Here is a 14,629-nt window from a genome sequence, read left to right on the forward strand (position 1 = left end):
GGATTTGATTGTACTCATTGAAAAAATAGTAAAACAGAGCGAAGAAAATGTGATGTGATGGAAGGGTCGGTCTCTATGTAAGTTATGATGAACGACATGTCAAATATAGTGAATAATAAATATCTCATAAAAAACTCTCACAGCTAAAGATACGATGTTTTGAATGAGATTCAGTGACATTCCTCCACTACAGGATAATGTGCTGCAGATCCATCTGAACTCGCAGAGCTCAGACTCTCCACGGCCACCCGCACAGGTCCCTTGTTGCCCAGCAACAATTCAGCTCATCACCAGAAGCCAAAAGTTACACAATTACAGTTCAAGCCAAAAAAGCGAGATGGGAGGGCGTTCGTGTGTGCGGAGCGTCGTTCCACTTCGACGAGATGTCAGTCTGACTGAAGGAGGACGCAGGGAAAGCCCGACGCTGTGCAAAGCTAAGGATGGAAAGATAGAAGAATGCAAACAGGCTAACACTGAAAATAACCAAATATTGAGGAGAGGTTGTTGGTGTACTCTGGACCTCTCAGTGTTAAAGCACTGCTGGCACCGAGGAGCAGCTCCTCAGGTACAAAGTTTAATGATGCCTGATTTTCCCTGAACTTCCCCCTTTTTGCAAGGGAAATAAATCTCAGGGACACAACCTCGCAGGCTGTGCTGCATATACACCGCCCCCCACCCCACCCCCCCCCCCCATCCCTCCGTCATCCTATGCAATATATCCATCATTCATTCATAAATTCTGCAAACTCCTCTTTAGTTAATTGCCTGGGAAAATTTAATTTCAAACGAAAGCTTTTAAAAGAGAAAGATATAATTAAGTTGCACGGATCTTTCTGCCCCCCGCCTTGTACTCAGGAGGGGGGGTGAGGGGGGGTGGGTGAGGGGACATGTGCTGCTGCGAGCCGTGCAGCTCTGCACTGCACTGCTCCGTGTCAGGGAAGTCATACACCCATGTTTAAAGCAGAGCGTTACGTAAAGCCTCCCCCTCTGCACAGGCTTACTGCACCAGACGCTGTGTCCTTGCCTGGGCTGCTCAAGGTTCCCAAAAGGACGGGCTGCTAAGAAGTTGGGAAGGACGGGGCCCTGTGATAGCCTGCAAAGGGAGGGGAGGGAGGGGGGGGGGGGGGGGGGGGGGGGGGGGGGGGGGGAGAGAGGGAGGGAGGGGGGAGAGCTGCCGCCTGTGACAGCTTTGGACTTTGAATTCAGCGCCAGACAGGCTCATGCATCAATCCCTCAACTTACAAAGACAAGCCACTAACCTTGACGAGGCCAGGGACTCTTCAGGAATGAGTGGCATTTTCACTTAGCCCCAGCTTCTCCCCTGCACTCCTGCCACATAACCTGCTTAAAATAAGACACAGTTGAATAACAGCCGACCTTAGTCTCTGGACTTTGCGACCTTTTGTTCTAGCCTTTAACCCTTAGGCCTCTTAGACCGCGCGCCAGGGACATATGCAACAATGCATGTGGATGGCAACGCTAATCGCATTCAGTACACAAGGTGCAGGATCCTCGTCTGACGCCTGTCAGAGGCTGTTTGAGTGACGCCCGACGCACACTCAAGTCAATCTGTGCCTGCTATGATCATTCACATCACTGACTATATTATCACAGACTGAATTATGTACATCCTCAGACTGCAGCAGAGAGACATCTGCAACCAAACACAGGCCAGTATCTGCTGTCTCTATCTTCACCATCTCTCTCTCTCTCTGTCTTTCTGATAGCTGAGTGCTGATCTGACATCAGTGCCAGACTTAACACCACTCCACCCTACATCTGTGATGACTCAATGTTTAAACATGACAACGTGTAGAATGAGTTTTTAAGAATTACTTTTATATTTCATCTGACACAACCAAGGAAACGTCACAAACACATCTGACATCCCAAAACTACACGGAGAAAATGTGTTTCTGACACATCGCCGTGGAGCGACATTGATCTTAAACATCGAGCTGCTTTATTTTATTTTTTTATTTATTATTAAGTGGATCTTTACAGGTTGTTTAGTCATCAAATGCCTTAAAGGGTGACAAACAAACAGGCTAAAATTAGCAGCAGCTCGGCTAGCAGCCCTCTAAGCCCATCAGCCTAAGTCCGTTAAAAACCAAAACACTCAATGAAAAACATGTCAGTGTGTTTATTGAAGGACGCAGCCAGGAAAAGTGAAGCGTCACCAAAAACAAGCTAACGTCCTGTATGTGTCAGCTCGGCTGGCAGCCCCCCCCCCCCCCCCGTGTCGGCTGAATCATCAAGACCATTCATAACCTGACAACCTTCCCCTCTCAGCTCGCACTTCACTGGTCTTGTTGGTGATAAAAACGTTTTCTCACTGCTCTAAAGCAGCACGCACGCTGGCGTTTTGGAGCCGCCAAAATAAACGAGTCAAAACTAGTCGATTCTATTCTATAAAAAACGATATCCAAACTTACTTCAGTGGCAGTTTGGGAGACATTTCAGTGTCAGAACAAGCCGAGTCCTTTGTGTTTGTCGAACATGAAAACAAGGCTCTCTATCACATGCACACACACACGAGCTGGCTACTCCTTTCATCTACGAGCGTCTGCCCTCATTCCCCTCACAGCCCGCCCACTCGGTCACGCCTGTGACAGTGGCCTGCTTGTGGCAAAGCACAGACCTTTTTCCCCTTTCGTCTGACTGCAGCATCCTGGCAGCACGCTCGCCACAATGGAAGAGAAACCTTCCTACTGCACCTCCAGCGCCCGGGGGCAGCAGCAGCAGCTCTGCTACAGGAGCCAGAGAGAGAGAGAGAGAGAGAGAGAGAGAGGGAGAGAGAGGGAGTCAGTTCCACTCCGCTCCTCTGCTGTGACCACACCAGCCCGGCCAGGGAAAGAGTCAGCTCCTCTCACATCACCCAGGAGGCTTTGCTGCTCGGCGCTCCATCTCCTCAGTCTTTACTTAACGTGTCAGAGGAGAGGGACGGAGCAGGTTTGGTGTGGAGCTGCTGGCTCGGTTACCACACTACAAGGTACTCTCAAACGCTCTGCCTCATTGATCGGCACAGTTAGGCTTCCGCAGCTGTTGTTTTCAAAGCAGGCTGAAGCTTCACGTCGCGTATAACTTGTAATTTATCTGACCTGCGGTATCTTTTGTCTCCCCCCCCCCCCCCCCCCCTCTCTCTCTCTCTGCTTTACCGAGCAAATTTCCTGCAAAGTCTAAATAATTCACGGTAATTGCAATCAGCGGCGATCAATCGGCGGAGATAATTGAGGGGCCCTGTCATTGCAAGCGAGGCCAAGGTGAAGTGTGAAGGCAGAGGGGTGGAGAGTTAGAGGTGGGGGGGGGGGGGGGAGGAGGAGGGAGCGAGGAGTCATTCAACAGATGAGATCCTTCCACAGCTCTCCGGGTGTTGCAGAGGAGGCGTCCATCTTCCCCCCCCCCCTCGTTGTTTCGTCATCCCAGCCCGCATCCAGGAGCGACGGCTGCTAAAGACGCATTTAGCAGTTTCCTGCCTCGTCATCAAAATGAGTCCCATTGACTTTGGTTGCCTTCTGTTCGCGACAGAAGCAGCGGCAGGAGTGATGGTCTCTGAATGAGACGGAGCTGCTGTAACCGAGCGCCCTCTCCGAACCTTATCCTCTTAGCAGCACACAGTGGGAATACTCTCAAACTGCCCACACAATCATCTTATTCCAGGCAGCAAATTTATGGGTTTTTTTCCTGATGCAATCTTCTTCGTCTTTGGGTTGTGGAGAAAATGTACTAAAATGCCACATAATCAGTAAACAGCAAGTTTGCACATGCCTCTTTGTGTTCCTGCCTAACTCATTTAGGATCAGCCTCCAGCAGACCTCCACTTGTAGTATTAATGTCTGCGTTGTATTCATTTTTGATTCAATTATGTTGGCTTCAGTCGCTGCATCCATCCGTGTACGTTTACACTTTAATCACTCAAGCCTCGACGTCTCAGCCCTCGCCTTCCTTACATCCATTTCAAGACGTTTTTTCACTGCCAACTCTGCACAGCGAGCTGGCTCATGACTCCTGCATAAGATACTGTAGTGTGTGTATAATGTGTGTGTGTGTGTGTGTGTGTGTGTGTGAGAAATCCATTGAGAGATAAGAGGTGTGGAGGAGGAGGAGGAGGAGGAGGAGGCAGCACAGAGAAGAGTTATGAAAGGACTCATGAGGAGTGCTAACATCATCTTAAACAGTGTCGTACTCACAACCGATTTATACCGGAGGGTCGATGTTTCCAAGGCCGATATCGACCAATCACAGAGGTTTACTGTAGACACCTGACGTACACAGATGAATCCAGATTTTTAAATGTCGTTAAGAGAACTTATCGTGCAGGAAGAACGATGCCTGGAGTGACCCAACATCTACCTCCCTGCAGCTGCATCCCCATTGGTTGATTAACAAGATTTTCAAAATAAGACGTCTTTACATAAGATCATGATCTTCTCAAAACAACAAAAGCAAAAAAAATAAAACCTATCAAACTGACCAAGATATTGATATATTGTTCCACTCTTAGGTCGTTCTCGATATTGTTTTTAAATCACGCATCATTCACTTTGATCGATGTCGACGCCCACCCGCCTCACTTCATGTCTTTGTCTCATAATTTGACGTTAATGTTCCAGTCGGTGAAATTTACAGCTTTGATTGTTGCGGCGTAAATCTCCCCCGCCCGATAACCCGGAGCACTATCACAAAGTGTGTGCTGAATAAACAAAGGAGAAAAGAAAACTAAGTGATTTGGCTTTAATGCACGCAGCCACACTGATGTTATGGAGCCCAGACAATTAGAGAAATGAGCTTGTGGCCACGAGGTCTCTGGTTTGAATCCTCTGTGGGCTGAGGAGAGTGCGAGCCAGTAAGTAGATGAGAAACACACTTCTACTCCTCTACATCTACTGACTGTCAAAGTGCCCTTGAACAATGTTCGGTGGCCAACAACACAAGTGCTGGGCAGCTCCCAGCTCTATAATAAATCACAAACTCTGCAGTAAATGCATGACACTTGTTCTGCTAGATTGCACATTAGTTTGTGTTTTTCGCCCGGCGTCTCGGCCATCAGAAAGGGCGGGATGACGCCCTCGCCGTCGCCCGTCCTGCACGCCATGTTGTTGTGAGTGACAGGTTTACAAAGAGAAGGCTTGGAGTTGGCACAGTGGTGGTGGTTAGAGAGGCTGTTAGTGCAGATGAGCGCCGGGGCAGGTGGAAACACACCGTTACATCACCATGATTTAAAGGAGAAAGGAAAGTCACAGATCGATGGATCAATCATCCATCAATACCAACGACTTCAACAATTAATTCTTAGCTTGTTTAGTTTAATGACTGGCTGTTGATATTTATCAGTTAGCCAATCAAAAGACGACTTACTACTCTAACAAACGACTTCCTGACATCCAGCAGCTGACGTCTAGCAGCAGAGCTAAACACCCGACCCATGTGGGATACTGATAATGATCTCAGGAAGAGAAAAATATCTGATACAGGTAAGAAAAAAAAAAAAAAGAAAAAAAAGAAGAATTTTAATTCCCCCCCTCTCTGGGGGCAAATAAAGCTTTTTTTTTTTCAAATTGGACTGAATTTAGATAAATAAATAAAAATAAATAAATATCGAAGGCACAACACTCACTCATAACGGAGCACGTATGTGCATCACCACTGAACACGCTCGTTGAGATCACTACAGCGCCCTCTGCTGGTGAAAAACAACGGCCAGTTTAAGACGATAAAACTCAAAATAAAATGCTTTTTGACTGGCAAATAATATCTGCAATAAAATGAGCCGATACTGATCGACACTTGATATGCTAATATCGGCCGATATTATTGGCTGGCAGATTAATCGGTCGGGCTCTTCATGGCTGAGCCTGTTCTAGCTCAAAATCATAAATTAGTGATTTTTTTTTTTTAAATTATGTATCATTTTAATAAATCCTCTTTTCATTCATGTCGTGCAGAATGTTAAAGTGTTGAGTTTGATCAATGCACGGTGATGCAGGTGTAGTAAAATCAATGAGTAATCACACTTAATAATCGTGATCTCAATATCAATCAAATAAATCACGATAATGATTTTTGCCATAATCGAGCAGCCCTAAGCTTCCTGCACAAAGACGTGAGGACGACACCTGCACGGTTCATGGTCATCGCCACACGTCAAAACACTGCGCCTTGATGCAGCAGCCACAGATAAGACTGGCTGTGGTGAGAATCAGAGGGCAGAGTGCAGAGTCCATTCTTGTGACTGTTCAGCAGCCTCGACATCATTTGCATTCGGCCATTTGAATGTCCTCTGGTTCTGTTGCAGGCTACTGCACATCACTCAACAGCAGCAGCTCCCAGGACAATAGCACATGTAGCCCGGTGAAAGCGAGCTCAAACAGAAGAGGGGCCTCTGCTGCTTTAAAAGTTGGGCTGTAAATGTGCAGGTTTTTTAGTTATCTCCGGCAAAAGAGGACAAGCTGAACTACCTTGAACGTCTCGTGTAAGTTCAGGTCAAATAATTAAGCAGCTTAAACGCTCAACAAAAGAAAGGCCAGAGGGCAGAGCCCCAGACACAGACAGCATTTAGCAGGCTTTAGAAAAGTTTGACTTTTCTCCACATTACTTTTTAGTCTAAGTAACAGAGATTGTGTGTCAGGTAGCACATTAAGGCAACAACACACGTTTCTTTGTCTAATCCTTCTTGTTATGAAACCCAAACAGGCTGCAGCTGGGCCGCTTTGCAAAACTGCCCTTTGAGAAGCTGAACTGAAGATGTACTCTGCCCTCTCTCCTGTAACTCACAGCAAACCTCGGCCCCCTGACCTTTCGCCTCCTTGCCGGAACAAAGTCCGGTGAAGCAATAGGACATTTCAGGAGAAGGAGAAAAAAAAAAAAAAAAAAAAAGGCCGTTCAAAAAGCCTGGCTGAAAAACATCCCAGTCTTTGAACTCTATCAAAACACATCGGACATGATGACACAGTGATGTGACAGGCTGCAACTGACCGAGCTCAGACCCACTGCAGACTGGACTAGAACCCTTGACGTGGTCTCAGACACGGGGATCAGCTCTGTTAGTGTGTTTTAGGTCAAACTGCAAAACGTTCCCTTCACACTGGTGTTAAACTGTGGAGACAGAGACAACGCTGTGAGCCTCCATCTGCTCTGCTGTAATAACTGTACATGCACAGGAGGTTAGTGCCACTGCTACCGTTTCCCTCACAGGTTCAACAAAACACAAAATACACACACACACACACACACACACACATGTGAAACTCCATCAGACATTTTTACAATTTAAGATACAAGACAAGAAGAAATGCTCACATGTAGAATGAGATGAGGTCGATTTCTCACCAAGTAGCCTCGATGACACCGTTTATGACTCAACATATAACATGCTATTTAGGTCGTTCTCAAGGCCTTTAAGGTTCCACTCAAAAGCCCCCCTGAAGGGTCTTTTAAAAGGAGGCAGACTTCTCCGACAGTAACACACACAGAACGGTGCAACGCAGAAGGGTTTCCAATTGGTGGTGCTAAAAACCGCTTAAAAATAGAAGGCTGTCTACTGTTTTGACCCAATGAGATGAACTAGATTAACCGTGCTTACGTTACATTACAGCACAGTGTCATGGGCAGCTCGACAGTGTGAAGTGTTATTCAATTCGCCCATAAGGTGTCATTATTCATTCAGTCTCCATACGCTGCCAATATGTGACAGTGGCTTCAATTGCGCGCCGGTTCCATTGGATTCCGCTGCGCTCGGTTCACACTAAGATAAACGACATCTATCATTTCAGCTGATTTTGACACATGAACACGTCCATTCAAGGCCCAATTTAGGAGTCATACAATAGGTTGGGACTAAAGAGAGCGGCTGTCTGTAACAGAGGCGGATAGCCCCGCACACAGGCAGCTCTATTCACTTCTTTATGCAGCGTTTTCAGCGCCTCTGCTCGCCTTATGAAACACAAGCGCGTCCTCTCCGCGGAATAACATGAACAATAATCCTCGACACCGCGTCCTGTGTCTGTGTCATTTTCTCCCCCCCTGCGCTAATAATCATTCCCTTCATATGACAGTGCATTTATCTACAGCACATCGAGCCCCCTACCTGCGTCGTCCAGCCCCACAGTCAGCCGGAGAGGCGCATCGTTAGTATTCGACAGGAGGAGGCAAATCCAGTGAAAACGCTCGCGTCTGTCTTCTTGACGCTCGCGGCAGGGCGCGCGGATGGCGAGGAGGGCTTTAAAAAAAATAAAAAAAATCACAATTTTAGTCCGAAAAATGCCTCGTTTCTCAGGGGGGCTGCTGAGGAGAGGTGTGTGGCGTGCAGTCTGAGGGAATTGTTTATTCTCAGAGTCCCCTCGATGTGCTGAAGTGAGCGGAGACAGCCACACTCCTCCTACTCCGCCCGCCCGCCCGCGGCTGACACCACCCTTAAAGGAACAAGCGTCCACTCTGCTGCTCAACACAAACAAGATACATACACAAACAAATATGGACGTATATAGAGAGGGCATATATGGAAATAGGACTGATATCAGAATTAAACAGTTGTTTATTGTTCTATTAATTTAAATGATTTTATTAATCAGGTATGTTTCACACATAAAGGAATTTAACTTCAGTAGACTCTGTAAACATCAAATATTAACAATTAACTAAAAAATATAAAAAAAGTAATTAAAGACTAAAATGTACAAGACAAGTTAACAACTGGAAGAGACAACCACCATAATATCAATAAATAATGATAATTACAGTACCAAATAAAAATAATAACAAAAATAATCATAATGGATTCTAGTGTTTTATTTGTTTCCTATTGTACATAAGCTATAAGGCTAGCTGCGCTAACAATAATTTATTAGTAACGATAGCCTGTCGTTGCTTTTGCAAGTTACTTTTTTTTATTGTGTAATATCTGCCATGCAATATTATTATATACACTGCTCCTTAAATGTGAGTTAATTGTTGTTTATTAAATGTGAATACCTGACTTTCATTCACTAAAGGAATCCTATTATTTTTACGTTGTGTAACAACACTTATAGGCTACATGCTACATGCTACATGCTACATGCAGCTCTATTGACTGGGACACGAGTTTAAGAAATTCTTGTGGTGAAAAAAAATAAAGCATCAGGATCAGAAGGGCGCTATTAGTCCACAGTACTTTTCATAGGGATCTAAAATCAGCCTCGGAAAATAAAAGCTCAACCAGGGCCCAGCCTGCAGTACCTTAAAGTGTCCACTAGTTTTACACTTTTACAGTGTATTTACTTAAGGACACTATAACATATGTTAGTCTACTTTGATGTTAAGGCTGTGTTAATGAACGCTGAGTGTTGACATCGTTGACAGGAGAAATAATAATAGAGGAGCAAACTACATCCACTTTGCATTGCAGGATTAAAAACGGTTCTCCTTTACTGGGTTAACAAAAATACAACGGGTGAGAATTTAACCACGAGCATTTACTAAAACAGGGTGCAGATTTAAGACTTTAGTGTGACCGGTGGATTCTTTCTCATCTCTTTTAATCCGATGAAGCACAGACAAAGCTCTGTTTCAACTTCTCAGTCCGCTCTGGATCCTACACAGATTAAATAAAAGTACATTATGTATGCTAGCTTAATGCTAACATGTAAACTATATCTTAAATTGCTGTGCGCGGCAAGCTAGGCTCCTCAGCAAATAAAATATTCAGAATATTTCAATTAAATCAATGTACCAACGACTAACAAAGGACTGTAAAACATTCTGAGGAACATAAATAAACACAAAATAACACAATAATTAAAGGATGGAAGGTGATAGAAACGTAGGCAAAACAATGGACACCCAGCTGTCACAAAGGCAAATGTACAAAAGGGCAGAGAGGAGGCGGCATAACAATAACCAAAGAAGAAGAAAACAAACTAATTTTGTGTAATTATAAAAACAAACTGTGAAATATGCAGCAGCATAGGGTTTGTATCTTAATCTTCATGTGATCTGTTTTTTTATTATTAAAAGTGAAATCCTACTCGGCCTGTCTGAGATCAAAACGAGACAATAATTCATCTCTTTACAACGTGAGCAGGTTTTTCAAAAGGCCACACAGTCACACGAGGTATTAAGTAAGAAGTGCCCCAAACAACCTTTTTAGTCAGCATCTCCAAACTAATCATGAGGCCTCTCCTTGGAAGAGGCCCAAACTGTAAAGAGTTTAAAGAATATATCTGCCACAGGCCCGGAGATTTACTTCCTGCCTCAGCACACAGCGACCGCGTGGAGAAAATGAACAACCAGAGCGGCGTCGAGGTGCCCTTGAACAAGGCAGCGAGACAGCTCCCGGGTGTGAACGTGTGTCACTAAAGTGTGAAGAAGGGCGTCATTCACACACAGCAGATGTGCCATTAATGAAAACTTTAAATTATTTAAACATTACGCTGTTTAAATACTCTTTGAATATCTGGAAGTTAGGTTTAGAGTACTTGTTGAAAAAATTCAAATCTGATTGCAAAGTCGAGCTTTTGATCGAGCGTCTAAAATAAAAATCAAAGTATTTAAAAACTTGCAATGAGAACTTGTCAGCTTCAACAGATCAGACTGGAGCTGTTTTCACACATGCACACATTCAGACAGGAAACAACTGAGATCTCCATGACTTGTTTTGTCGCACATGCACCTCACAGCGGGAGGTTATCCCCGCTAGACGGCACGGTAGGAGGTGATATAACCAAAATAAATAAATAAAAAAAGAACGACTTGAAGGTCAAAGAACAGCGAAGTCGTGGCGGATGAAGCGACAGAGTCCAGCGCCATGAGGAAAAGTTTTGCTTTTAAATCAGAAAACATGATGAGGCAGTTTCAACACATGCACAGGGATCACACTGCATACAGTCTATGGTCGTGTGCCGGTGGCGGGACGTAAACATCACCACACCCCGTCACGGTTGCGTGCGGTTCATCTCGCACACTTCATATTGAAAGTTTAGAGCGCTGGTAGGAAAATGTTGGTTGACGTTTTGGCCGTTTGCAGAACTCTCAGAGAGTTTTGTGCAAGTGTGAAAACACCATTTGAGCCTCCTGACTCCAAACAACAAACACGAATGTGACGACCTTTGTAGTGCAGCGGTAAGGTCGTCTGGGTCGCCATCATGTTTATTCATTATTGCGAGTTAGAAAATGCTTTGATGCCGCGTGGAAACTGCGGGTGTTGCTCGCAGGATTTAATTTTTTTCCCCAGAAATATCTCAGCTGAGTTAGCTGATAAAGAATGCAACAGGATGTGAACAAGAGAATACACATTAGTGGAGCATGGTGGTGACGGATGCACGACCACAAAAGCCCCGTTTCCACACAGCAGTCCGGTACGGATCGGTACAGTTTGGTTCGATTAGGCCCGATCCCGTTTGCGTTTCCACAGCCACCCGTCCCCTATATGGTAGGCGCCGTGTATGATGGATGACGATAGCTGCTATGTAAATAGCATCACATGATAGCAGCTAACTGCTAACCGCTAACTAATAAATTCAACAAAGGAGAAAAACGCTACACAAACGAAACCAATGAAGAAGACATCCAGCAGTTCATCTAGTTCATCAGATAATGTCCTTGTAGGGTCGTGTAGCGGACTTTGTAGCTTTGTCCGTCACTTCTGCGTCTTTACGTCACGTCTTGGCCCAGGAGACCCCGGCCCCACCTCTCATCCAGCTGTGAAAGTCTCCAGCTGGGAGGTGGATGCATGTGTGAGCATGTGTGAACAACCAGACCCCCCCCCTCCCCCCGACTTCATATGTAAATTATGTTTTTGTTAAAGTTAGAGTTTTCTGCATGTGTGAAAACAACTTCTGTCAAATTTGGTTTGACCCTAATTTTGCAACACTTTTGCTTCCTATTATAAAACCTGTACATAAAATAACAGTGTTGTTGGTTTGGGAGGCCCAAACATTGAAAACCTTTAGCAGTTCAAATCTGAAACCTGTGCCTCTCTGTCTGTGCTCTGAAATCTTCTGCTTATCCGCGCTATCAGCTCCACGGGCCGGCAGACAGTCTCTTTGACATGGCCTTGAACAAAATGTCTCTGAGGACCAGAGGAACATCAGTGTTCTCATGAATAAGAACACAAAAACATAACCTACTTCCATCCATCCCCGTGTCTGTGTCTCAGGCTGGAGGGGTGAGGGTGCTGCTCCTTCCTCCCTCCACTCTGCCATCACGTCATGCTGGCTTATTGGCCACTTGTGATCATCCTATTGGCTACTGTGCCTCCTCACCTGGAGTGCCGCCATCGTGGTGTTTAAGCAGTAACTCAGTTCATTGCCAGTAGTATAAACAGAGGTGGCACTCAACATGTCAGTCGGCTAAATTGGATAGTTTTCCTTTACAAGGCTGTTGTTCACAATAGGTGTAACCTGCAATTTGCATTTTGACTACAACAGCAGTTAAAAGTCTGATCAAAGTCCTCGCCAAAGTGCTATTCATAAAAAGTTGATGTGTGCTGCGTTTATTGTTGTCGTTCGATGATTGCACCACGAGGGCCTTTCAGGACGTTGTTGGTTTTTTTTTTTTTTCTGCTGAAGTTATGGAGGAGCGTATCAGCTCAGCATCTCACCTTGTAACCTTTGAACTGGAGTGACCTTTCCTCTTTGAGCTCTGACCCTGAGAGCCAAGTGAATGGAGATACAATATCCCCACAACCCGACCCCCCCCCCAAACTAGAACAGACTGAACTTTGGCCCCGAAGCTTTTCACAGAAATGTGGTTCAGGAAACTCTGTCCTTTGACCCCGAGCTGAAGGACAGCTTGTGACCGACGAAAAAAAAGAAAAAAAAAAAAAAAAGTCTGAGGCCATTTTGTCATCATTTCGTTTATGAACGAGGAGGAGAAGACGGCTGCTCACGGATGTTAACAAGGCGGTGTTTGTGGCGATGCAGCTGTGTCAGCTGGCTGCAGACAAAAACAGGCGAGAAATGTGGAAAAAGTGTGTGGCGTTATAAAAGTGAAGGTTAACAAGCGTTTAAACGTCCTTTAGGAAACAGACTTTGATGTTTTACAACAGTCTGTCTTTACAGTGGTGTTAACACAGTGTCGTATGAAGTGTGTTAAACGGGGCTGCAGAGGCAGCTTCTAACAACCAGCAGCTGAAGGCAAAGAGACGGGACGGTTTGGTTTCTTTAAGAGCCGACGAAGATGACGAAGTTTTATAAACTAAGAAGAAGTTCATTCAAAAAATATGACTCCTGTGTTACTTTGGGTGTGAAATGTACAGTAGATATACGAGCAGATTAAAAATAGGACAATGAGCCCTAAAGGAAGCCGTATGCTGCTACAGTCAGCAAATGTTTATTAGTAAACATTTATGTTTTCATATGTACAATAATGTATTCACAAAATAAACAACAACAAAGATATTAAGGTTTAATACTGAAAATATATTTATGTTGTCAAAATGTTATCTGTTTAAAATCTCCACGACTTTAATGTAAAAAACTCGCCGCCGTCTGAATCGTACAAAGACGGACAGGAAGTTGGCAACAGATTTAAATTTAGTTTCTATTATTGTGGATTAAAAATATGAAATTTCACGTACAGGATTCAGACATTTTTCTTTTTGTTTGGTTGGTTGTTGTATTGACACATGAACAGTATGTATATCCTCAGATCGAACGTTTCTGTCTGAACCACGGTGTAAAAGAACTGTATACACAGATTTTAAAATGTTTACATTTTAAGGATTAATGTCAAAACACACAAATAGACAAAAAGTTCAGAGATAATCTGGAGAGAGAGAGGAGTCGCTGCATCCACACACGCCGCCATCTTGGCTGATCCAAGCTTTTTACCTGCTTTGATATTTGATAATATCTGTATTTACATTTTTTTTAAAAGATATTTTTGTGTCTTTATTGGTTCAGACAGCAATGAAATGATGGGACGACATGAAGCAAAACAGCCGAGGTGATCTGTGCATGACGTGATGAAGACGACATCGTTAGTTAATAAAAGCAAATTAAAAAACTGTTGCAAATAATAGAAAAAAAAAACACATTTTATGTTCATATTACTTTAAATAAGTAGTCGTGTCATTATTGGTTCACTGAGAGGTTACCGGGCAGATTATCATTTAAAGTTTTGAATCAAGTATAGAAATGTGATTTGCATTAAGTGACCCCCCCACGACCTCTTTAAGGTTACACTTTCCTACACGGAATAATGCGTCGACAACAATCACGCCACTGATGGTAAACATATGAATGTGTGGGTAAAGGTCAGCTGCGGTGACGTCACACAAACAGAGGACAGTTCCGATTGTCTCACAGTGACGGATCCCAAGTGTCAGCAGAAATTAACCCCTCCACCCTCGACCTCGACTCCCCCAGTTTCAATTTCAGCCGCGGCGTCTCTCAACGTTTGAAATGCAGCAGGGCCCTCTTGGGGAGGAGGCAGGTGCGAGGTGCAGTGGGAGGGCTGGCTGGAAGTCACACCATACTGTAACCTTTGAACTGTAATGAGTCAGCGATGGTTGTGACATTCCTCACGTACATACAGCTGCAGGGAAGCCCCGGATACAAACATGTGACACAGCAAAAGCGAGCGGCGACCTCCAGCGGGGGAAAGTGCCAAAAAAACAACAACAAAAAACCAGCAGTTCCCTGACTGTCCA

The sequence above is a fragment of the Symphodus melops genome (assembly GCF_947650265.1).
Source record: "Symphodus melops genome assembly, chromosome: 11".
NCBI lineage: Eukaryota > Metazoa > Chordata > Actinopteri > Labriformes > Labridae > Symphodus > Symphodus melops.